Consider the following 23,931-nt stretch of genomic DNA (forward strand, 5'->3'; position numbering starts at 1 on the left):
CAAAGGAGAATAGATGAATGAGAGAACAAAATGCTAACAGGGTAAAAATGTCCCCAGAAAATATACACTAAAAAAATCAGAAGAGACCTGAAACTGGGGGAAAAGCAAGGGAAAGAAAGAAAAAAGAAAAAGATAAAAACAAACAAACAAAAGCAAAAGCAAAACAAAAAAATAGAATATGATCAAATATGATCAGGCTGGTGCATAGATCAGTGCCACACACTAGATTTTGGGCGATTTTGGTCTGTTAGAAGAAAGTGCCTCCCAAAATTTTAAAGAAAGAAAAGCTTATATTTGTATAAAAATAAGGGTAAATACAATGAAGGGATGAAATATGACTGTAAAGGTGAAAATTATAAAAAAATTTATAAAATGAATTGATAAGAAGGTTGAAAAAAGAAAGAAGAGGATTTAAAAAAAATGGGAGAGAATGTGATCAGGCAGGAGACTAGAACAAAGCCATACACTAGAGATTTAGGGTATATTTTAGTCTGTTAGAAGAAACTGTATCCCAAAATTTTAAAAAGAAATATATATATATATATATATATATATACCAAAAATAAGGGTAACTACTATGAAGGGATAGAATATGACTCTAAAAATGAAAAATAAAAAAAAATATAAAAGGGATTGATAAGATATTGAAAAAGGGAAAAAGAAAAATTCAAACTAAAAAAAGAAAGAAAAAGCTAAAAGAGAAAATTTTAAAAAGTAACTTTGAAAGACTAAAGAATCATTACATAAAAGCCATGAAATCTATGTGCTGTATTCCCCTATTGCTGGAGTTAAGCAGTTCTCATTGGTCAGTAAACTTGGTCTTGGCTGGCTCTTCTTGCTGATCTTCTGGGGGAGGGGCCTGTTGCTGTGGTTCTCGAATGTCTTTGTTGGAGGCGGAATTGCCCTGCTAAGTTATGTGCTTGGGTTTGCTCTTGGGAGCTTTTGTTCCCTGCAAGCTTTCTGTACAGCTTTGGAGGATGAATGAAAATGGCCACCCCTCAATCTCCACCCCAGAGGAGCTGAGAACTCGGGGCTCCACTCCTCAGTGAGCCCCAAGAGAAAAGCAGTCAATCACTCCCGTCTTTCTGGTCTCTGGCCGCACTCTGTGCTCACCCGGCCTGTGTCCAAGCGTTTCTATCTCTGGCACACGACCCCGTGTGTTGTCTCCAAACCCAGGAGATTCCTGTGGTGCGCTCCCACATCACTTCTCTGGGGGCAGGAAGGGGAGTTTTCCCAGATCTGCTGCTTGTTGGGTCCCTGCTAGAAGAGCAGTGGCCCAACTGTGCTGTGGATCATGATTTATGGCAACCCCGAGCTGAGAGCCCACTCCTTGGCTCTGTCTCTGCAGATAGCTTCCCCTCTCTGATACCTGGGAGCTCTGCCACACTCACGCATCCCCAGTTGTTCTGTGATCCCGAGGGTCCTGAGACCACACTGTCCCAGCGAGGGTTCCATCCCCCACGTAGCCACTGGAACGACATCCCTCAGCAGAGCCGAATTCTAAAATTTCCGATTTTGTGCTCTTGCTCTATCACTTGCCAGTAGCGGCTGACAGAGGCCCCTTCCCCTGCTGTCTATCTTCTGGAATATCGTCTCAGATTCACTTCTCCGCAGGTCCTACCTTCCAGAAAGTGGTCGCTGTTCTGTTCAGAGGCTTGCTGTTATTCTTTTCTTCCACCTCCTGTTGAGTTTGTCGGTGTTCAGAATGGTTTTATCCCTATCTAGCTGAATTCCTGGGACCAGACGAAATTTAGGTCTCCTACTCCTCTGCCACCTTGCTCCGAGATCTTATTATTCTTATTACCCACTATCAGTTTTGTTCTTGTCTTCTTGCAAGTAGTCTTATCAATATTCCAGTTGCTTGATTCAACATAAAGCATAATAGGAAAAACCTAATAAAGAAATATCTGTATTTATTTTTTTTAAAATTTGTTTTCTTCTTTTTTTAAAAGACTATTTATATATTTAACAGAGAGAGAGAGAGAGTGAGTACAAGCAGGGGAGCGGTAAGCAGAGGCAGAGGGAGAAGCAGGATCCCAGGCTGAGCAGGGAGCCTGATGCAGGGCTGGATCCCAGGACCCTGGCTTCATGACCTGAGCTGAAGGCAGAGACTTATCCAACTGAGGCCCCCAGGTACCCCGAAATATCTGTGCTTTAGCACACAGAGAGGAAACTGAGATAGCTGTAAAGTAAGTGATTTTAATAAACTGGATCTATTTAACTTTGTCAACCAAAGGAAAATAATTCTCATTCCTGCCTGTCTGAAAAGTCAGAAGAGCCCATCTGTGTAGGATTCAGAAAGTCTGCCTTCTTTCTGAGGAGTCTCAGAAATAATATTCAATAAAAAGCCCACCAGTCTCATTTACTCGGCATGAAAGTGTACTAAATGCCACCAGACCTGAGTGAATGACTTTTTGCTCCTCATTTAATCACAGCAAGAATCGTTTTCACACAGCAAGGGATAGGAGACTTTCAAACTAATAAAATAATACTTTCTAAAGAAATTTGCAAGAACAATTGTAATGACCAGTGGAAATTATCCAGTAAAATTGTAGTAGAACTATAAGAACTATAGGACTAAGAACACTGTTTGTTGACAGGGTATGTGGGATTCTTCACTCGAGACATAAGAACAAGTTCTAATATTAAAGATCAAATCTGAATTGGAAATAGCCAATAATAAGTGAAAAATATTTCAAGGAACTTAAAATGCATTACTAATGTAAACCACTAAATTATTCTTCATGTTGACCAATTTAAAACACTACATGTGCATCACAAAATTTTGCTGTTAGCTATTTTTATCTTTTATTTTTTGCTTTTCTTCCTACGTATTTTTATATTAAAAGTTTTGTGTGGCAAAAAATGTTTTGTGTGAAGTGAATGAATAAACACATACCAAGAGTTCATTATTCATATATTTTTAGTTCCCCAATTATGATACAAAGTTGATCCACTGGATGTATTTTGTTGCTTTGCAATAGTCTAAATATTGGACCACATAAATCGAAAAAGTATACTTTCTTAATCATTCACAAAACAGACAGAATCTAATTTCCTCAATTCTTTTTGTCCTATATATCCTCTAATTTGATTCCCTTATTAGTTTATTTAGTTGAACATTTATTTATGTATTTATTTTAAAAATTTTATGTTATGTTAGTCGCCATATAGTACATCATTAGTTTTTGATGTAGTGTTCCATGATTCATTGATCACGTATAACACCCAGTGCTCATTGCAAAACATGCCCTCCTTAATACCCATCACCAAGCTAACCCATTCTCCCACTCCCCACTCCCTTCTGAAACCTTCAGTTTGTTTCCCTATAGTCTATAGTTTCTCATGGTTCATCTCCCTCTCTGATTCCCCCCCCCGTTCATTTTTCCCTTTCTTCTCCTATATCCTCCATGCTATTCCTTATGTTCCATGTATAAGTGAAACCATATGATAATTGTCTTTCTCTACTGGACTTATTTCACTTAGCATAATCCCCTCCAGTTCCATCCATATCGATGCAAATGGTGGATATTCATCCTTTCTGATGGCTGAGTAATATTCCACTGTATATATGGACCACAACTTCTTTATCCATTCATCTGTTGAAGGGCATCTCAGCTCCTTCCACAGTTTAGCTATTGTGGACATGGCTGCTATGAACATTGGGCTACATGTGCCCCTTCTTTTAATCACGTCTGTATCTTTGGAGTAAATACCCAGTAGTACAATTGCTGGGTCATAGGGTAGCTCTATTTTTAACTTTGTGAGGAACTTCCAGACTGTTTCCAAATTGGCTGTACCAACTTACATACCCAAAAACAGTGTAAGAAGGTTCTCCTTTATCCACATCCTCAACAGCATTTGTTGTTTACTGCCTTGTCAATTTTTCCCATTCTAACTGGTTTAAGGTAGTATCTCAATATGGTTTTGATATGAATTTCCCTGATGGCTAATGATGTTGAACATCTTTTCATGTGTCTGTTAGCCATTTGATTGTCTTCTTTGGAGAAGTGACCGTTCATGTCTTCTGCCCATTTTTTTGACTTGATTATTTGTTTTTTGGGTGTTGAGTTTGAGAAGTTCTTTATAGATCTTGAATATTAGCCCTTTATCTGTAGTGTCATTTGCAAATATTTTCTCCCATTCCATGGGTTGCCTCTTTGTTTTGTTGACTGTTTCCTTTGTTGTGCAGGAGCTTTTTATCTTGATGAAGTCCCCAAAGTTCATTTTTGCTTTTGTTTCCCTTGCCTTTGGAGACATATCTTGAAAGAAGTTGGTATGGCCAATGTTGAAGAGGTTACTGCTTATGTTCTCCTCTAGGTTTTTGATGGATTCCTGTCTCACATTGAGGTCTTTCATCCATTTTGAGTTTATGTTTGTGTATGGTGTAAGAGAAAGGTCGAGTTTCATTCTTCTGTATATAGCTGTCCAATTTTCCCAGCACCATTTATTAAAGAGAATGTCTTTGTTCCGCTGGATATTTTTTCCTGCTTTGTTGAAGACTGTTTGACCGTAGAGCTGAGGGTCTATACCTGGGCTCTCTATTCTGTTCCATTGTGCTCTATTCAGTTTTTGTGCCACTATCATGCTGTCTTGGTGATCACAGCTTTGTAATATAGCTTGAAATCAGGCAACGTGATGTTCCCAGATTTGTTTTTCTTTTTCAACATTTCCTTGGAGATTTGGGTCTTTTCTGGTTCCATACAAATATTAAGATTGTTTGTTTCAATACTTTGAAAAATGCCATTGGTATTTTGTTTGGGATGACATTGAAAGTATAGATTGCTCTGGCAGCCTAGACATTTTAACAATGTTTATTCTTCCAATCCATAAGCATGGAATGTTTTTGCATCTTTCTGTGTCTTCTTCAATTTCTTTCATAAGTGTTTTGTAGTTTCTAAAGTATAGATCTTTTACTTCTTTGGTTAGGTTTATTCCAAGGTATCTTATGGTTTTTCACACTACTATAAATGGAATTGATTTCCTAATTTCTCTTTCTACAGTTGCATTGTTAGTGTATAAGTAAGCAACTGATTTATGTGCATTTATTTTGTATCCTGCCACATTACTGAATTGCTGTATGAGTTCTAGTAATTTGGGGTGGAGTTTTTGGGTTTTCCACATAAAGTATCATGTCATCTGTGAAGAGAGTTTGACTTCTTTGTCAGTTTGAACACATTTTATTTCTTTTTGTTGTCTGATTGCTGATGCTAGGACTTCTAGTAATATGTTGAACAATAGTGGTGAGAATGGGCATCCTTGTCGTGTCCCTGATCTTAAGGGAAAGGCTTTCATCCTTTCCCCATTGAGAATGATATTCACTGTGGGCTTTTCATAGATGGATTTTATGAACTTGAGGAATATCCCCTCTATCCCTATACTCTGAAGAGTTTAATCAGTAAAGGAGGCTGTATTTTGTCCAATGTTTTTTCTGCATCAATTGAGAAGACCATATAGTTCTTCCCTCTCTTGTTAATGTGTTTTATCACATTGATTGATTTGCGAATGTTGAACCACCTTTTAATCCCGGGGATAAATCGCACTTGGTCATCAATTTCTTCCTGTTTCAGTCTTGGTAGTTTATAGGTTTCCAGGAAGGCATCCATTTTTTTCCAGGTTGCTTAATTTATTGGCATATAGTTGTTGATAATAATTTCTAATAATTATTTCTATTTCCTTGGTGTTAGTGATGATCTCTCCCTTTTCATTCATAATTTTAATTTGGGTCCCTTATCTTTTCTTTTGGATAAGTCTGGCCAGTGGTTTATCGATCTTATTAATTCTTTCAAAGAACCAGCTTCTAGTTTCATTGATCTGCTCTACTGTATTTCTGGTTTCTAGTTCATTGATCTCTGTTATCTTTATTTCTCTTATCCTGATTGGCTTAGGCTTTATTTGTTATTCTTTCTCCAGTTCTTTATAGTGTAAAATTAGTTTTTGTATTCGGGATTTATCTATTTTTGAGTGAGGCTTGGATGGCTATATATTTCCCCCTAGGACTGCTTTTGCAATATCCTATAGGTTGTGGACCTATGTGTTTTCGTTCTTATTGGTTTCCATGAATTGTCTAAGTTCTTCCTTGATCTCCTGGTTGACCCAAACATTCTTAAGCAGGATGGTCTTTAGCATCCACGTGTTTGAATTTCTTCAAATTTTTTTTCTTGTGATTGAGTTTCAGTTTCAAAGCATTGTCGTCTGAGAATATGCAGGGAATAATCTCAGTCTTTTGGTATCAGTTGATACCTGATTTGTGACCCCGTATGTGATCTATTCTGGAGAAAGTTCCCTGTGTGCTTGAGAAGAATGAGTAGTCTGTTGTTTTAGGGTGGAATATTCTGTATATATCTATGAAGTCCATCTGGTCCAGTGTGTCATTCAAAGCTCTTGTTTCTTTGTTGATTTGCTGCTTACATAATCTGTTTATTTCTGAGAGTGGAGTGTTGAGATCTCCTACAATTAACATATTATTATCAGTATGTCTCTTTATTTTGGCTAACATTTGGCTTATGTAGTTTGCTTCTCCCATGTTGGGGGCATAGATATTTACAATTGTTAGATCTTCTTGTTGGATAGACCCTTTAAGAATAATATAGTGTCTTTCTGTTTCTCTTACTATAGTCTTTAGCCTAAAATCTAGTTTGTCCGATTTGAAAATTGCTACCCCAGATTTCTTTTGAGGTCCATTGGCATGAAAAATTCTTTTCCATCCCCTCACTTTCAGTCTGAATGTATATTTAGGTTCAAAATGAGTCTCTTGTACACAGCATATGGATAGGCCCTGTTTTTTTATCCAGTCTGCAACCCTGTGCTATTTCATGGGAGCATTTAGGGCGTTCACATTGAGAGTGATTATTGAAAGATATGAAGATATGATTTTATTGTCATCATGTTGTCTCTGAATTCCTTGTTATATAGATTGTCTCTGTAAATTTCTGTTCTATATCACTCTTGGAGTCTTTCTCCTTTTATAGAACCCCCATTAATATTTCTTGCAGGGCCGGCTTGGTGGTCACATATTCTTTCAGTTTCTGCCAGTCTTGGAAGCTCCTTTTCTCTCCATCCATTCTGAATGACAGCCTTGCTGGATATAGTATCCTTGGCTGCATGTTCTTCTCATTTAATATCCTGAATATGTCTTGCCAGTCCTTTCTGGCTTGCCAGGTCTCTGTGGACAGGTCTGATGTTATTCTGATGTTCCTCCCTCTGTACATAAGGAATCTCTTCCCCTTAGCTTTTTTCAATATTTTTCCTTGGATCTAATATTTGCTAATTGTACTATTATGTGTCATGGTGTCAGTCTGTTCTCATTGATCTTGGGAGGGGGTCCTCTCTGACTCTTGGACATGAATGCTCGTTTCCTTTCCTAGATTAAGAAAGTGCTCCACTACAATTTGCTCAAATATATCTTTTAGACCTCTTTCTCTCCACCCCATCAGGCATCCCAATAATTCTGATATTGGGTCGTTTCATTGAGTCATTAATCTCTTTTAGTTTGATCCCTTTGACTTTAATCTGTTTTTCCCAGGCCTCCTCGGTTTCCTTTTTTTGTATCATATCTTCTAGTTCACTAATTTGTTCTTCTGCCTCATTTATCCTGGCAGTCAAGAGTATCCAGTTTAGACTGCATTTCATTCATAGCATTTTTAAGTTCTGTCTGATTAGATCTCATTTCTGCCATTTGAGATTCCAATTGTCACTAATATTTTTCTGAAGCCTAGATATCAACTTCATAATTGTTACTCTGAAGTTTATTTCTGACATCTTGCTTATATCCATATCCATTAGGTCTGTGACATAGACCACAGTCTCTGATTCTTTTCTTTTTTGGGGATTCCTCCTCTAGTCATTCTGTTGGGGGGTGGTTGAGGGGATGTACGGAGTCCAAAGTATTAACCACAACCCAAGCAATATGCACCTGTTTTATAGGGACCTTAAGGTTGTTGTCCTCTTGTTCTTCCAGCCTGTCTTCTGGGGGAGGGGCTTGCCCCACTGTTACTCAGGCAACCCTGTTTGGGCAGAGTTGACCTGTCCCATGTGGGTGGGGGATGGGATCAGTGACAACTGGTGTTTTGGGGCTTTTGCTCTCTGGCAGCTTTCCCTGGTGTCTTTTTGCTTCTTTTCTGTGAGTCATAGCAGAAATGACCATATCCAAACCTCTGTCTCAGAGTGGAGAGATTGCAGCCTGCTCTTCACTGAACTCTCCAGGCCACACTGTCTCTGTTTCTGTCTGTACTGCTAGAAACTGCAGTCTCCTGGGTTGTGTGCCCCACAGCAGCACTCCCAGATGTTGCTCCCAGGGCCGGGCACTCCTCTGCCTTTTGTGCATCTAAAACTACAAGCTGCCCCCAGTTCACATGCATGCACCCGTAGCTTCAGGTTTCTGCCTGGCGGCTTCCCTAATGTTCCTTTGCTGCTACCAGTCTGGGAATCTATGCTAGGTCCCTAACGTGGGAAGCTTTTGTGTGCTCTGGTGTTATCTCACCTTCCTGGTGCAAGTTTATGCAGGCTCTCTCCCCATTCTGTTTATCTTCCGATATATGCCTGCAGAATCATGGCTCCCCGTGCTTCATACCTCAAGACCGACCACCAGAGATATTCTGTTTGTAGAGATCCAGATATATCTTTTTACATCTCAGGCTGATTTTGTGGGTGTTCAGAATGGTTTGGTAGATATACAGCTTAATTCAGGGGAATGGTTGAAATAGGGTCCCCTACTCCTCCGCCATCTTTTTTCTCCCCCTATTTAGTTAAACTTCGTATAATTTTTAGATAATATATATTCACACAGTTGTAAGAAATAAAACATAGAAACACCACATACACTATACACAGTTCCCCTCAATGATAACATCTTGAAAACTATAGTACAATACCACAACCAATATATTGACATAAATACAATTTACTTATCTTATTCAGATTTTCTCTTCTTATGTAAATACATTTGTGTATATTAGTGTTTAGATTCATGCAGATTTGTTCTTATATATGCCACCACAATCAATACTAAACAGTTCATGATTGCAAGGATCCCTGATGTTGTCCTTTAATAATCAAACACATGCATCCTTCCCTGTATCCTACTTTAACATTTGGCCATAAATTCTCCATTTCCACAACATTGTATTTTTATGAATGTTATAAGGAGATGTCAGAGAAAATAGAAGACTAAGGAAGTCTGAAATACTGTTCATCCTTAAAAGTAATGACAAACAAAGCAAATAGTTAGAATTAACTTTTTTTGGAAGTTAAGCCAAACTTTGCAGCAATTCAAAAGATTGCAGCAACCCATTTCTAAGAAAAATGGGTGAATATCAATAAGGAGAAAGAGTTTTGGAGAACTTTAGCTTGCTCTTGTCTGGTGTTACACTCCCTAACTCAGAAGTAGCTTTGAAATAACACACATTCTCAGTCCTGGAGAGAGCAACATGGACCGCTTTCTCAAAGGATTGTTATTATTTGATCAGTCTGGTAACTCACTGGGAGACCACCTGAAAATATTTTTATTGTTTTTCCCAGATCAGAACTCACAGAGTGCTCAAACCACTACATGGGGGTATTTGTTGAATAATTTGCAAGCACATATTTTACTCACTGATGACAGAAATGATGAATAATAGTTGAAATAAGAGACTATCCAAAATTTTAGAAGGAAATGTTGGGGAATAAAATGTACATAAAAGTTTTAAAACTTTGAACATATTTCTGAGAATTTAGAGGATAATATGCATGCCCAGTGCTGTGCACATGCTCAGAAAAGATCAGAGAAGACTCTCAGCCCCCACTTCTGGTTGACCTTGAGGTTCTGCACAAGCAGGAAGTGAACACTAAGGCAGAGCTGTAAACTTCCCAGCTGAGTGTTGAAGGATTGACTGAACTTGCACAAAGAGCCCCTTCACAAAATATGAGAAAGATTTTGATTCCAGGAGTATAAGGAAACCTCTGTCTAATCATTAGCTGACTATAAAGCTGATAAATCAAAGATATCAATGGTCAATAAAAATACTTTATAGAATTTATAGAATTAGTTCAGAAAAGTTACTAAACAAGCAAAACAAATCACAACCTCAACAGCAACAAAGACAAACCCTGGAGAAAAGAAAAAAAAATCTGAATTCCAGAGTTGTTGCATTATAATATTAAAAATGCTTAGTTTTCAACAAAAAAATAAAGGACTGCAAAGAAACAGAATTATAGGTCATACACAAGAAATAAACAATCAAGAGAAACTATCCCTGAAGAAGCCTAGATGTTGGCTGTATTAGATAAATAATTTAAATAATCTATTGTAAATATATTTGGAGTCAGAGGAAATCATAATAAAGGACTAAAGAAGAATATGAGTCCAATGTGTCATAAAACTGAAAAGATCATTAAAGAGATACAATTTCTGGAGTTAAGAAATACAAATGGACTTAAAAGTTCACTAGATTGGACAAACAGCAAATTTGAGCAGGCAGAAGAAAGTATCAATAAGTTTGAATATGGTCAGTGCAGGTTATCCACTCTGAAAAAGGGAAAGAAAAAAAAGTATGAAGAAAAACAAACAGAGCCTAATAGTACTGTTGGACATCATCAAATGCATCAACATATGCATAATGGAAGTCTCAGAAGGAATGGACAGGGACAAAAGAATAGAAATAATATTTGAACAAATAATGGTTAAGAAAACCCAAATTTGATAAAAACCTTTACTTACACACTGAGAAATTCAACAAACTCCAAGATAAGCTTTAAAAGATTTACACTTAGTTGCTGTACCACCACGGCCCAAACGATGGTCCTTGCTCCATTCCCGCTGTTTAGCAGCAGCCACCGCTGCTGCCCCATGATCTCTGGCTTCACCTCATCCTTCTTTTCCTGCTGAGCCACTTTCCTCTTAGAGCTATGACCATCGTCTCCGTCTTGCAGAGGTGGTCACTTGTCTTGGGTGGCTGCCTTATACTCCTGGGCTTTTCCACTCACAATTAATTCTGGGCCCTACGGATAGTAACTACCGTCCCACCACCTTTACCACAGATCCCAGACCCCCAGGTACTGCCCCTGACCCTTTTCCTCCCTCACTTCCTGGGGGGAGATGGTCTCTGCCTGACCCCTCAGCCTTGCACCCCATCACCTCTGTCCACCTGTTGTCTAGCTAGGGCAGGAGGCAAGCAGGAGGCAACTTGCTGAAGTTGCTTCGGAAAGCAAGCAACAAAGAAGGAGTGAAAGAAGGTGTGGGCCAGTCCAGAAAGGCAACTGCCCAGTCGCTTACATCAGTACCAGCAACACCGGCAGAGCTTCAAGGACTGGCAAAGCTCCGAGACTGTCGCAAGCAGAGCACAGGAAGTCCTGAACCAGACCATCAGTTTGCTCCCCACACCCCGGGTCCTGCAACCACAACCAAAACTGAAGAAGTAAGTCCTTTTCTTGCCATCTGTGGAGCCTGGCCAAACCTTGTTCTGAAGAGAAGTTTTTAAAATCAAAGTTGGGAAAATTCTAGAAAATTGCCATTCCCCACAGCCAGCTTGTTCATGGTACACATTTGTGTGAACAACCAAAGATAGAAGAGTAAATATAATTTACCACTAACCAAGATTATCTCTGCAAGAAGAAATGAAAATAACTTCTGGCAGGATTCTGTTTCATCCAATATAATTCAGAAGCAGGAAAAAAAAAAGCCTTTTTAAAAATACTGAGAACATTGCAAATATACATTTGAAGAAATCAGCATTTCTAACTGAAGTGAACCAAAAGGAAAATTACGTTGGGGGCAAAGTTTACTGATCCACCTTCTCTCTGTTCTTCCAAAGCCTCCTAGTCACAGTATGGGAAACACTATTGAAAATTCCAACCACAACAGGGAGTTAATGGCAGTACACTTAAAGGGTCACCTGGGGCACCTGGGGTCAGTTAGTTAAGCATCTGACACTTGGTTTCCACTCAGGTCCTGATATCAGGTTGGTGAGATCAGCCCTGGGTCCAACTAAGCTCCAGACTCCCGCTCTATAAAATAAATACACCTTAAAAAAAAAAAAATCTCCTCCAACTTCAAACTTAGGTCTCAGATTGCAGTATATCTGTAAAACATAGCTTTTTAAAAAACTCCCTGGACTCTTAAAAAGAAAATTGATACAGAAATGGAAATTTGTCTTGTAACATACAAGTGCAAAAGATGAGTTTAAAAATTGCAAACAACTTGTATTATATTTTATATTTTGTAAATACTCTATGCCATGTTATTTTGTGTATATTGTTCATACCTGACAGATACATTGTAGTTTTGTTATAAAGTATATATTTTGCCCTACCAAATTCTAAATGTTTTGTATATATACAATGAAGAAATTTTAAGTGTACTAAGGTACATGGAAGACAAATTTATTTGTAAAAGATACGGAGATTGTTTATAAAGAAGCAGCTATTTGATATCAAGGTGAAGATCTAAATGTGAACAGTTTACTAATGCACTATAAAGTTTAAATCTGTGCCACAATCATTGTAAACATGAGGTTTGTATGTGTTACTCTAAATTGATTTCTGCCTTCTAATCTGTAATTACTGGAGAACTTGCATTCCCACTTTTACCAAAAATAATTTCTTGTCCTTGATTTATCCTTTCAAATTTAAAATACCTTTAATTTTAATGCCAACAAAATTGAATGTAATCAAATCTGTAAATGATAATATAATAGTTTGACCCCCTCTTAAAAAAAAGATCTACACTTAGACAAAGTATGATCTGTCAAACATCAAAAACAAAGAAAGAATCTTGAAAGCAGCAAGAGAGAAACAACTTATCTTCTACAAGGGATCATCAATAAAATAGCTGATTTCTCATCAGAAACCACTGAGGACAGAATATGGTAGGTGGTCTACTTAAAGTGCTGAAAGAAAAAAAATGACAACTAAGAATTATATATACAACAAAACGATCCTTCAAAAACAAAGGAGTAATTAAAACTCTGGATAAACAAAATTTGAAAGTTTGTTGCTATCTGATTTGACCTATGAGAAATCATATAGGGATTCCTTCAGGCTGAAATGAGAAGATGGTAATTTAGATTTTTAAACCAAAACAAAACAAACACACAAACAAAATACCAGTTAAGGTAAATACTAAAGTGAAGGTAAATATAAAAAAAAGCATAAATACAGCTTTTGTTTGTGGTTTATTTTATTTATTTATTTGACAGATTGAGGGAGAGAGAGAGAGAGAGAGCACAAGTGGCTGAGCAGCAGACAGAGGGAGAGGGAGAAGCAGGCTCCCCACTGAGCAAGGAGTCCAATATGGTACTCCATCCCAGGACCCTGAGATCATAACCTGAGCCGAAGGCAGGCACTTAACTGACTGAGCCACCCAGACTCCCCTGTTTGTATTTTTTGCCTGTCTAATTTAAAAGACAATTATATAAAACAATATTTATAAATGTATATAGATGGATATGCAATGCATAAGAAGGTAATTGTGGTAGTAAAAGGACAAAGAGAGGTTGAGAAATCCATATACAATAAAAGGTTTTGCATGGTATTGAGATTAAGTTGCCATAAATTCAAACAAGATTGATGTGAACTTAAATAATAATTATAATCCCCTGGGCAACTACTAAGAAAATAAATTAAAAATATATAATTAAAGGAACGTCAAGGGAATAAAAGTGGTACACCAAAAATTATCTATTTAACACCAGATAAGGCAATAATGGAGAAAGTGAGAAATTGATATAAGACACAGTGAAAACAAATTGTAAAAAACAGAGTTAAGGCCTAGCTTGCTAATATTTACATTAAATGTAATGTATTAAACTCTCAAAGTAGAGAAAATCAACACAACCAAAAATTGTTCCTTTGGAAAGAGAAAAGATACATTTTTAGCAAAACTGACCAAGCAAAAAAGATAAAAGATTCAAATTGCTAAAATCAGACCTTACAGAAACAGTAAGGATTATAAAGAAATATTACAAACAACTGTATACCAATTTGCTAGGTAATTTAGTTGAAATGTATAAATTCCTAGAGAGTCAAAAACTACCAAAAATTATTCAAAAAGAAAAAAAGTCTGGAAAGACCTATCACAAACAGAGGCATTAAATTAGTCGGAAAAAATAAGCTTCCAACAAAGAAAATTGCAGTTCTATAGGGTGTCACTGGTTAATTCGATCAAACATGTAGAGAAAAAAATAATATCAATCCTTCAGAAACTCTTTTAAAAGAAGAGAAGATGTGAGAATATTTTTCAACTTTTGTGAGGTCAGTATTACCCTGATATCAAAATGAGACAAAAATATCACCAAAAAATAAGCTTACAGACCAATATTCCTTACATTTATAGATGCAAAAATCCTCAATAAAATAGTAGCAAATTGAACCCAGCAACATATTAAGAAGATTATATACCATTTATAGGTGGTATGCAAGCTATGCAAGGTTGGTTTAATATGTGAAAATCAAATAATATACTACAACATATCTATGTAAAAAATAATGAAAACCACATAACCATCACAATAAATGCAGGACACAGATTTTTTTCAAAATTCAATATTCCTTCATGATAAAAACAATGAATAGTAACAGAAGGGAATTTCCTGAACCTGATAAGTAACATGTATGAAAAATTACCAACATTATACTCAATGGTAAAAGACTGAAAACTTTCCTCTTAAAATCAGGAATATAATAAGGATGTCATCTGATCCCACATCAATTCAATGTTGTACTGGAGGTTCTAGCCAGGACAATTTGGTAATAAGAAAGCAAAGGCACTTAGATTGGAATGTAAAAAGTAAAACTATTTCTATTCAGTGATTATATGATGTTCTCAATAGAAAACACCTAGGACTTCCAAATAGCCAAAGTAACGTTGAAAAAGAAAACCAGAGCTGGAGGCATCACAATTCCAGACTTCAAGCTATATTACAAAGCTGTAATCATCAAGACAGCATGGTACTGGCACAAACACAGATAAATTGATCAATGGAACAGAATAGAGAACCCAGAAATGGACTCTCAACTCCATGGTCAACTAATCTTTGACAAAGCAGGAGAGAATATCTAATGGAAAAAAGTCTCTTAAACAAATGATGCTGGGAAAATTGGACTGCCACAGGCAGTAAAATGAAACTGAACCACTTTCTTACACCATACACACACACACACACACAGAGACACACACACACACACACAAAATTTCAAATGGATGAAAGACCAAAATGTGAGACACGGATCCATCAAAATCCTAGAGAATACAGGCAACATCCTCTTTGTCATTGGCCACAGCAACTTCTTTCTAGACACATCTTCAAAGGCAAGGGAAACAAAAGCAAAATTGAACTATTGGGACTTCATCAGGATAAAAAGCTTTTGCACAGCAAAGGAAACAATTAACAAAACTAAAAGGCAACCTATGGAATGGGAGAAGATACCCACAATTGACATATCAGATAAATGGCTAGTATCCAAAATCTATAAAGAATTTATCAAACTCAACACCCAAAAATAAATAATCCAGTTGGGAAATGGATAGAAGACATGAACAGACATTTCTCCAAAGAAGACAAATGGCTAACAGACACATGAAAAAATGCTCATTGCTCATCATCAGGGAAATACAAATCAAAACTACAAGATACCATCCCACACTGGTCAGAATGACTAAAATTAACAAGTCAGGAAACAATAGATGTTGGTGAGGATATGGAGAAAGAGGAATCCTTCTACATTTTTGATGGGAATGAAAACTGGTGCAGCCAATCTGGAAAACAGTATGGAATTTCCTCAAAAAATTAAAAATAGAACTACTCTACAACCCAGCAATTGCATTAGTAGGTATTTACCCCAAAGATACAAATGTAGTGATTCGAAGGGGCACATGCACCACAATGTTTATAACAGCAATGTCCACAATAGCCAAACTATGGAAAGAGCCCAGATGTGCATCGACAGATGAATGGATAAAGAACAGGTGGTATATATATACAATAGAATACTACTTGGCCATCAAAAATAATGAAATCTTGACATTTGCAAGGACATGGCTGAAACTAGAGGGTATCATGCTAAGTGAAATAAGTCAATCAGAGAAAGACAAACACCACACAATTTCACTCATATGTGGAAATTAAGAAACAAAACAGATGAACATAGAGGAAGGGAAGGAAAAAATAAAATAAGGTAACAGAGAGGGAGGCAAACCATAAGAGACTCTTAACTATAGGGAACAAACTGAGGGTAGCTGAAGGGTAGGAGGGTGGGGAATGTGGTAACTGGGTGATGGGCACTTGATGTAATGAGCACTGGGTGTTATACGCAAGTGATGAATCACTAAATTCTACCCCTGAAACAAATAATACACTATGTGTTAACTGAATTAGTTTAAGTAAAATTAAAAAGATTTAAAAAAACTAAGAAAAACAAAATAATACATGCTAAGAGTTACACATGGCTGTTAGAAGGTGTAAAGATAATAAGTGGCATATTGTGTCAGCAGCCATTTACTATGTACTCAGCACTGTACTAGGCATATGGTGTCACACAATAAAAACTACAAACCAAAATGACCTTATTGGTTACTTCCAGCAGACATTTAAAATTGCCATAATACCAATATTACATAAACTCTTTCAGAAAATAGTGGGGAAGTGAATATTTCCTAACACTTTTTGAAAGGACAAAATTATCTTGACATAAAATCAGACAAAGAAGAGAATGAAAAACTCAGACAAATATCCCTCATGATGATAGGTGCAAAATGCCTTCTTAATTGTTACCTAATTGAATGAAAAGAAGTATTTTTAAAAGATAATATATTTGGATTATAAAGTTGGTTTAATATTAAAAGAAACATGATTTATCATATTAATAACATAATGGAGAGAAATAATATGTTTTACTCAAATAATGCTCAAAAAGTAATTGTATCAATTTGTATTACAGTGCATGGCACTTAGAGTAAAATAATCTTGGCCTGGAGTTTACTTTGTGAGAAGGTTATAGATAACAAATATATTTCAAATATATTTATTTAATAGATATAAAAGTACTTGGATTTTCTGCTTCATTTTTAGTCAAACAACACCTGTAGTCCACACCTTTCTTGTACCCTCCATGCTGTCTCTCAGATATGACCACTAAAATTGAATTCCTAACCTCACAAGACTGGCATGCTCCACCTGTAGCCTACCTGTCTCAACTTCTTTCTTAGCTCAAGAGCCTGGAGGCATTGTACAATGAATGAAAATGCTATTCCTTTACATCCTACACAAAAGTGTATTGTCAGGCTTATTTATTTTAGACACTCCAGAGTGAATTTGTTATGTAAATTTTCACTTGCTAATATCTAATAATGTTGAAAATTTTTCCCATGGCTTTCTTTTTTTTAAGATTTTATTTATTTATTTGAGAGAGAGAGAGAGACACAGCGAGAGAGGGAACACAAGCAGGGGGAGTGGGAAAGGGAGAAGCAGACTTCCCGCTGATCAGGGAGCCCAATGCGGGGCTCCATCCCAGGACCCTGGGATCATCACCTGAGCTGAAGGCAGACGCTTAACGACTGAGCCACCCAGGCATCCCATGGGTTTCTTTTTTTAAGATTTATTTATTTTAGAGAAAGTGAGAGTGTGTGTGAGTGGGGGGAGGGGAAGAGGGAGAGAATCTTCAAGCAGAATCCCCACTGAGTGCAAAGCCCGACAGAGGGCTTGATCCCACAACCCTTGAGATCATGACCAAGCCAAGAGCCAGAGGATTAACCAACTGAGCCACCCAGGTGCCCCTCACATGGCTTTTTAATCACTTAATGATGACTTTTGAAGAGCAAGAATTTTAAATTTTGATGAAGTCTAATTTTTTTAAACTTTATGCTCATTGTTTCCCATCTAAGAAATATTGTTGCACCTAGGATGTAAATATTTATATCCCTTTCTCTCTAATAAACAGTACAGTTTTGCATTTTATTTTTAGTTCTATGATTCATCATGAATCAGTATTTGTATATACATGAGGAAAGGATAAAAGTTGGCTTTTTTTCCTCTCTTATAGATATTTAGTTGCTCCTTGACAGCTTGTTGAAAATATTATAATTTATTCATTGAAATACCTTGGTATTGTTATTAAAAAGCAATTAACTCTGAATGTATAAATCTATTTCTGTACTCTCCTTTCTGTCCCATTTATACATATGCCTATTCTTACTTCAATTTCACACTTTTTGATTGCTGTATTTCAGAGCGAATCTTATAATCACATGGTTCATGTATTAATCTTTATTTTCAAGAACTTATTTTCTATTCTAGTTTTTAAAAATATTTTTATATAACTTTTAGAGTCCGCTTATACATTTCTACAGAAATTGTCTGCAGGTGTTTTAATCAAGATTGCATTAAATCAATTGATCAATTTGGGAAAAAAATTATATCTTATCAACATTGAGTCTTCCTTTTTTTTCAATATCAAGTCTTCCAATTGATGATAATCCTTCAAGTTTTCATTTTTTTAAGTTTTTAAAAATTTTTCTCATCAATGTTGTGTGGCTTTGTCATACAAGTCAACATATTTTAAAACATATTCTGGTATTTTCTTATAACTTTAATTCAATTGTATATGACCATTCTGGGTTGTTTAAATTTTGTTCCTAGTATATATAAATAAAATTGATATTAGCCTTGTATCTTGGGTCCTGGCAAATGTATTAATACCTCTTGCAGATTATTGTAGACTTCTTAAGATTGCTCTATGTACATGATTATATTATCTGTTAAACACACTTTTACTTTTTTTTAATCAATATGCTCTTTACTTGTTTGTTTTGCTTTATTGCACTAGGATGACCTTCATTAAAATGCTGAATAGAAATTGTGAGAGCAGACATAGTCTTGTTCCTGATCTTAGAGGAAAAGCATTCAGTCTTTACTACTGAGTTTGAAATCCTGCATAGGTTTTTCATAGATGTCCTTTCTCATCTCATCAGCAGACTGAGAAAACATCTTCTGTTCTTCTGTGTGTTGAAAGTTTTGGGTTAGCTTGTTTTAACTTATTATGATTAGATGCTGAATTTTACCAAATGCTTTTTGAACATTATTTGAGTAAAAATATATCATTTCACCCCATGATGTTATTAATATGGTAATTTATATTTTTCTTTTGACATTTAGCCAAACTTACAATCTGGAATATATTATCCTTTTGAAATATTTTTTTTCATATTCAATTAGCTAATAATTTAGGAAGAGATTTTACACTTAACTTCATAAAGGATGTTTGTCCATAGTTTTCATTCTCTTAATTATTTGTCTGTATTTTATGTCAGGATAAATTTGTCTTCTCAAATGGTTAGGAAATATTCACTCTCCTACTATTTTCTGAAAAAGTTTATATAATATTAGTGTAATGTCAATTTTAAATGTCTGATGGAAGTTACCAGTGAGATCATTTGGGTCTGGACTTTTCTTTATGTGAAAGTTTTTAATAACATTAAATGTCTTTAATACATAAGGGATACTCATTTTATTATATTTTTCATATAAAGTAAATTTGTTAAGTTGATTTTTGCAAAGAATTTTTTATTCCATGTAACTCATTAAATTTATTGTCCTATATTTGTTCATAAAGGTGTCATTCTTTTTTTAATTTAATTTAATTTTATTATGTTACATTAGTCACCATACAATAAATCATTAGTTTTTGATGTAGTGATCCACGATTCACTGTTTTCATATAACACCCAGTGATCCATGCAGTACGAGCCCTCCTTAATACCCATCACCAGGATAACCCATCCCCCCACCCACCTCCCCTCTAGAACCCTCAGTTTGTTTCTCAAAGTCCATAGTCTCTCATGGTTCATCTCCCACTCTGATCTCCCCCCTTCATTTTTCCCTTCCTTCTCCTAATGTCCTCCATGCTATTCCTTATGTTCCACAAATAAATGAAAGAATATGATAATTGACTTTTTCTGCTTAACTTATTTCACTTAGCACAATCTCCTCCAGTCCCACCCATGTTGATGTAAAAGTTGGGTATTCACCTGTTCTGAAGGCTGAGTAATATTCCATTGTATATATGGACCACATCTTCTTTATCCATTCATCTGTTGAAGGGTATCTCAGCCCTTTCCACAGTTTGCAGACATTGCGGCTATGAACATTGGGGTGCATATGGCCCTTCTTTTCACTACATCTGTGTCTTTGGGGAAAATAACCAATAGTGCAATTGCTGGGTCATAGGGTAGCTCTATTTTTAACTTTTTGAGGAACCTCCACACTGTTTTCCAAAGTGGCTGTACCAACTTGCATTCCCACCAAAAGTGTAAGAGGGTTCCCCTTTCTCCACAACAACTCCAACTTTTGTTGTTTCTTGCCCTGTCAATTTTTGCAATTCAGACTGGTGTAAGATGGTATCTCAATGTGGTTTTGATTTGAATTTCCCTGATGGCAAATGATGGATGAACATTTTTTCATGTGTCTGTTAGCCATTTGTATGTTTTCATTGGAGAAGTGTCTTTTCATGTCTTCTGCCCATTTCTTGACTTGATTATTTGTTTTTTGTGTGTTGAGTTTGAGAAGTTCTTCATAGATTTGGATATCAGACCTTTATCTGTAGTGTCATTTGCAAATATCTTCTCCCATTCTGTGTGTTGCATCTTTGTTTTTTTGACTGTTTCCTTTGCTGTGCAGAGGCTTTTTATCTTGATGAAGCCCCAAAAGTTCATTTTTGCTTTTGTTTCATTAGCCTTTGGAGATGTATCTTGAAAGAAGTTGTTGTGGCTGATGTCGAAGAGGTTACTGCCTATATTCTCCTCTAGGATTTTGATGGATTCCTGTCTCACATGAGGTCTTTCATCCATTTTGAGTTTATCTTTGTATATGCTGTTAGAGAAGGGTCAAGTTTCATTCTTCTGCATGTGGTTGTCCAATTTTCCCAGCACCATTTATGGAAGAGACTGCCTTTTTTCATTGTATATTTTTTCCTGCTTTGTCGAAGATTATTTGACCATAGAGCTGAGGGTCCATTTCTGGGTTCTCTATTCTGTTCCATTGGTCTATATGTCTGTTTTTGTGCCAGTACCATGCTGTCTTGGTGATCACTACTTTGTAATATAGCTTGAAATCGGGCAACATTGTTCCCCCAGCTTTGTTTTTCTTTTTCAACATTTCCCTGGCGATTCGGGGTCTTTTCTGATTCCATACAAATTTTAGGATGTTTGTTCCAGCACTTTGAAAAAGTCACTGGAATTTTGATCAGGATGGCATTGAAGGTATAGATTGCTCTAGGTAGCATAGACATTTTAACAATATTTATTCTTCCGATCCATGAGCATGGAATGTTTTTCCATCTTTTTGTGTCTTCTTCAATTTCTTTCATGAGTGTTCTGTAGTTCCTAGAGTATAGATCCTTTACCTCTTTGGTTAGGTTTATTCTGCAGTATCTTACGGTTTTTGGTGCTATTGTAAATGGAATTGTTTCTCTAATTTCTCTTTCTACAGTTGCATTGTTAGTGTATAAGAAAGCAACTGATTTCTGTGCATTGATTTTGTACCCTCCACATCACTGACATGCTGTGTGAGTTCTAATAATTTGGGGGTGGAGTCTTTTGGATTTTCCACATAAGGTATCATGTCATCTGCAAAGAGAGAGAGTTTGACTTCTTCTTTGCCAATTTGAATAATTTATTTCTTTTTGTTGTCTGATTGCTGTAGCCAGGACTTCTAGTACTATGTTGAGAAATAGCGTCAAGGGGGGGCATCCTTGACATGTTCCTAATTTTTTTTAAGATTTTATTTATTTATTTGAGAGAGAGAGAATGAGAGATAGAGAGCATGAGAGGGAAGAGGGTCAGAGGGAGAAGCAGACTCCCTGCTGAGCAGGGAGCCAGATGTGGGACTCGATCCCAGGACTTCGGGATCATGACTTGAGCCGAAGGCAGTTGCTTAACCATCTGAGCCACCCAGGTGCCCCGACATGTTCCTAATTTTAAGGGACAGACTTTCAGCTTTTCCTCACTGAGGATGATATTTGCTGTGGGTTTTTCATAGATGGATTTTATGAACTTGAGGGATGTTCCCTCTATCCCTATACTCTGAAGAGTTTTAATCAGGAAAGGATATTGTATTTTGTCAAATGCTTTTTCTGCATCAATTGAGAGGACCATATGCTTCTTCCCTCCTCTCTTATTAATGTGTTCTATCACATTGACTGATTTGCAAATGTTGAACCACCATTGCATCCCAGGGATAAATCCCACTTTATCGTGGTGGGAGATCCTTTTATTGTATTGTTCGATTCTATGAGCTAGGATTTTGTTGAGAACTATAGAATCCATATTCATGGGGGATATAAGTCTGCAATTCTCCTTTTTGATTGGGTCTTTGCCTGGATTGGGGATCAAGGTAATGCTGGCCTCATAGAATGAGGCTGGAAGCTTTCTTTCTGTTTCTATTTTTTGAAACAACTTCAGAAGAATAGGTATTATTTTTCTTTGAATGTTTGGTAGCATTCCCCAGGGAATCCATCAGACCCTGGAATCTTGTTTTTTGGGAGGTTTTTGATCACTGCTGCAATCTCGTTACTAGTTATTGTCCTATTCAGGTTGTCAATTTCTTCTTGTTTCATTCTTGGCAATTTATAGGTTTCCAGGAAGGCATCCATTTCTTCCACGTTGCTCAATTTATTGGCATATAGTTGCTGATAATAATTTTTAATAATTATTTCTATTACTTTGGTGTTAGTCATGATCTCTCTCCTTTTATTCATAATTTTATTACTTTAGGTCCTTCCTCTTTTCCTTTGGATAAGTCTGGCCAGTGGTTTTTCAATTTTATTAATTTTCTCAAAGAACCAGTTTCTAGTTTCATTGATCTATTCTACTCTGTTTCTGGTTTCTAATTCATTGATCTCTGCTCTAATCTTAATTATTTCTCTTCTAATGCCTGGCTTAGGCATCGTTTGTTGCTTTTTTTCTAGCTCTTTAAGGTGTAGAGTTAGTCGGTGAATTCGGGATTTTTCTATTTTTTTGAGTGAGGCTTGGATGACTATGCATTTCTCTTCTAGGACCACCTTTGCAGTATCCCATAGATTTTGGACTGATGTCTTTCTGTTCTCATTTGTTTCCATGAATTGTTTAAGTTCTTCTTTGATTTCCCGGTTGACCCAAACATTTATGAGCAGAGTCATCTTTAGCTTCCAAATGTTTGAATTCCTTCCAATGGTTTTCATGTGATTGAGTTCCAGTTTTAAAGCATTATGGTCTGAGAATATGCAGGGAATAATCTCAATCTTTTGGTATCAGTTGAGACCTGATTTGTGACTCAGTATGTGGTGTATTCTGGAGAAAGTTCTGTGTGTGCTCGACAAGAATGAGTATTCTGTTGTTTTAGGGTGAAATGTTCTATATATATTTATGAGGGCCATCTGGTCCAGTGTGTCATTCAAAGCTCTTGTTTCTTTGTTGATTTGCTGCTTAGATGAGCTGTCTATTGCTGAGAGAGGAGTATTGAGGTCTCCTACAATTAATGTATTGTTATCAATATGACTCCTTATTTTGGTTAACAGTTGGCTTATGTAGATGGCTGCTCCCATGTTGGGGGCATAGATATTTACAATTGTTAGATCTTCTTGTTATATAGACCTTTTAAGAATGTTATAGTGTCCTTTTGTGTTTTTAACTACATTATTTGTCTTAAAATCTAGTTTATCTGATATGACAATTGCTACCCCAGCTTTCTTTTGAGGTCCGTTGGAATGGAAGATGGATTTCCCTCCCTTCGCTTTCAGTCTGGATGTATCTATAGGTTCAAAATGAGTCTCTTGTAGACAGCATATAGACGAATCCTGTCTTTTTATCTAATCTGCAACCCTGTGCCATTTTATGGGAGCATTTAGGCTGTTCACGTTGAGAGTGTTTATTGAAAGATATGAATTTATTGTCATCATGTTGCCTATGAAGACCTTGCTTCTATA

General features: G+C 36.4%; 1 pseudogene; it reads left to right on the forward strand.

Moving 5' to 3' along the window:
• The first annotated feature begins 10,887 nt into the window (after nucleotides 1-10,887).
• On the forward strand, nucleotides 10,888-11,900 carry LOC112809383 (proline-rich nuclear receptor coactivator 1 pseudogene; annotated as a pseudogene).
• Nucleotides 11,901-23,931: the final 12,031 nt, after the last annotated feature.

Source organism: Callorhinus ursinus, unplaced genomic scaffold (genome assembly GCF_003265705.2).
Source record: "Callorhinus ursinus isolate GAN/ISIS: 27379988/994484 unplaced genomic scaffold, GSC_fseal_2.0 scaffold33, whole genome shotgun sequence".
Classification (NCBI taxonomy): domain Eukaryota; kingdom Metazoa; phylum Chordata; class Mammalia; order Carnivora; family Otariidae; genus Callorhinus; species Callorhinus ursinus.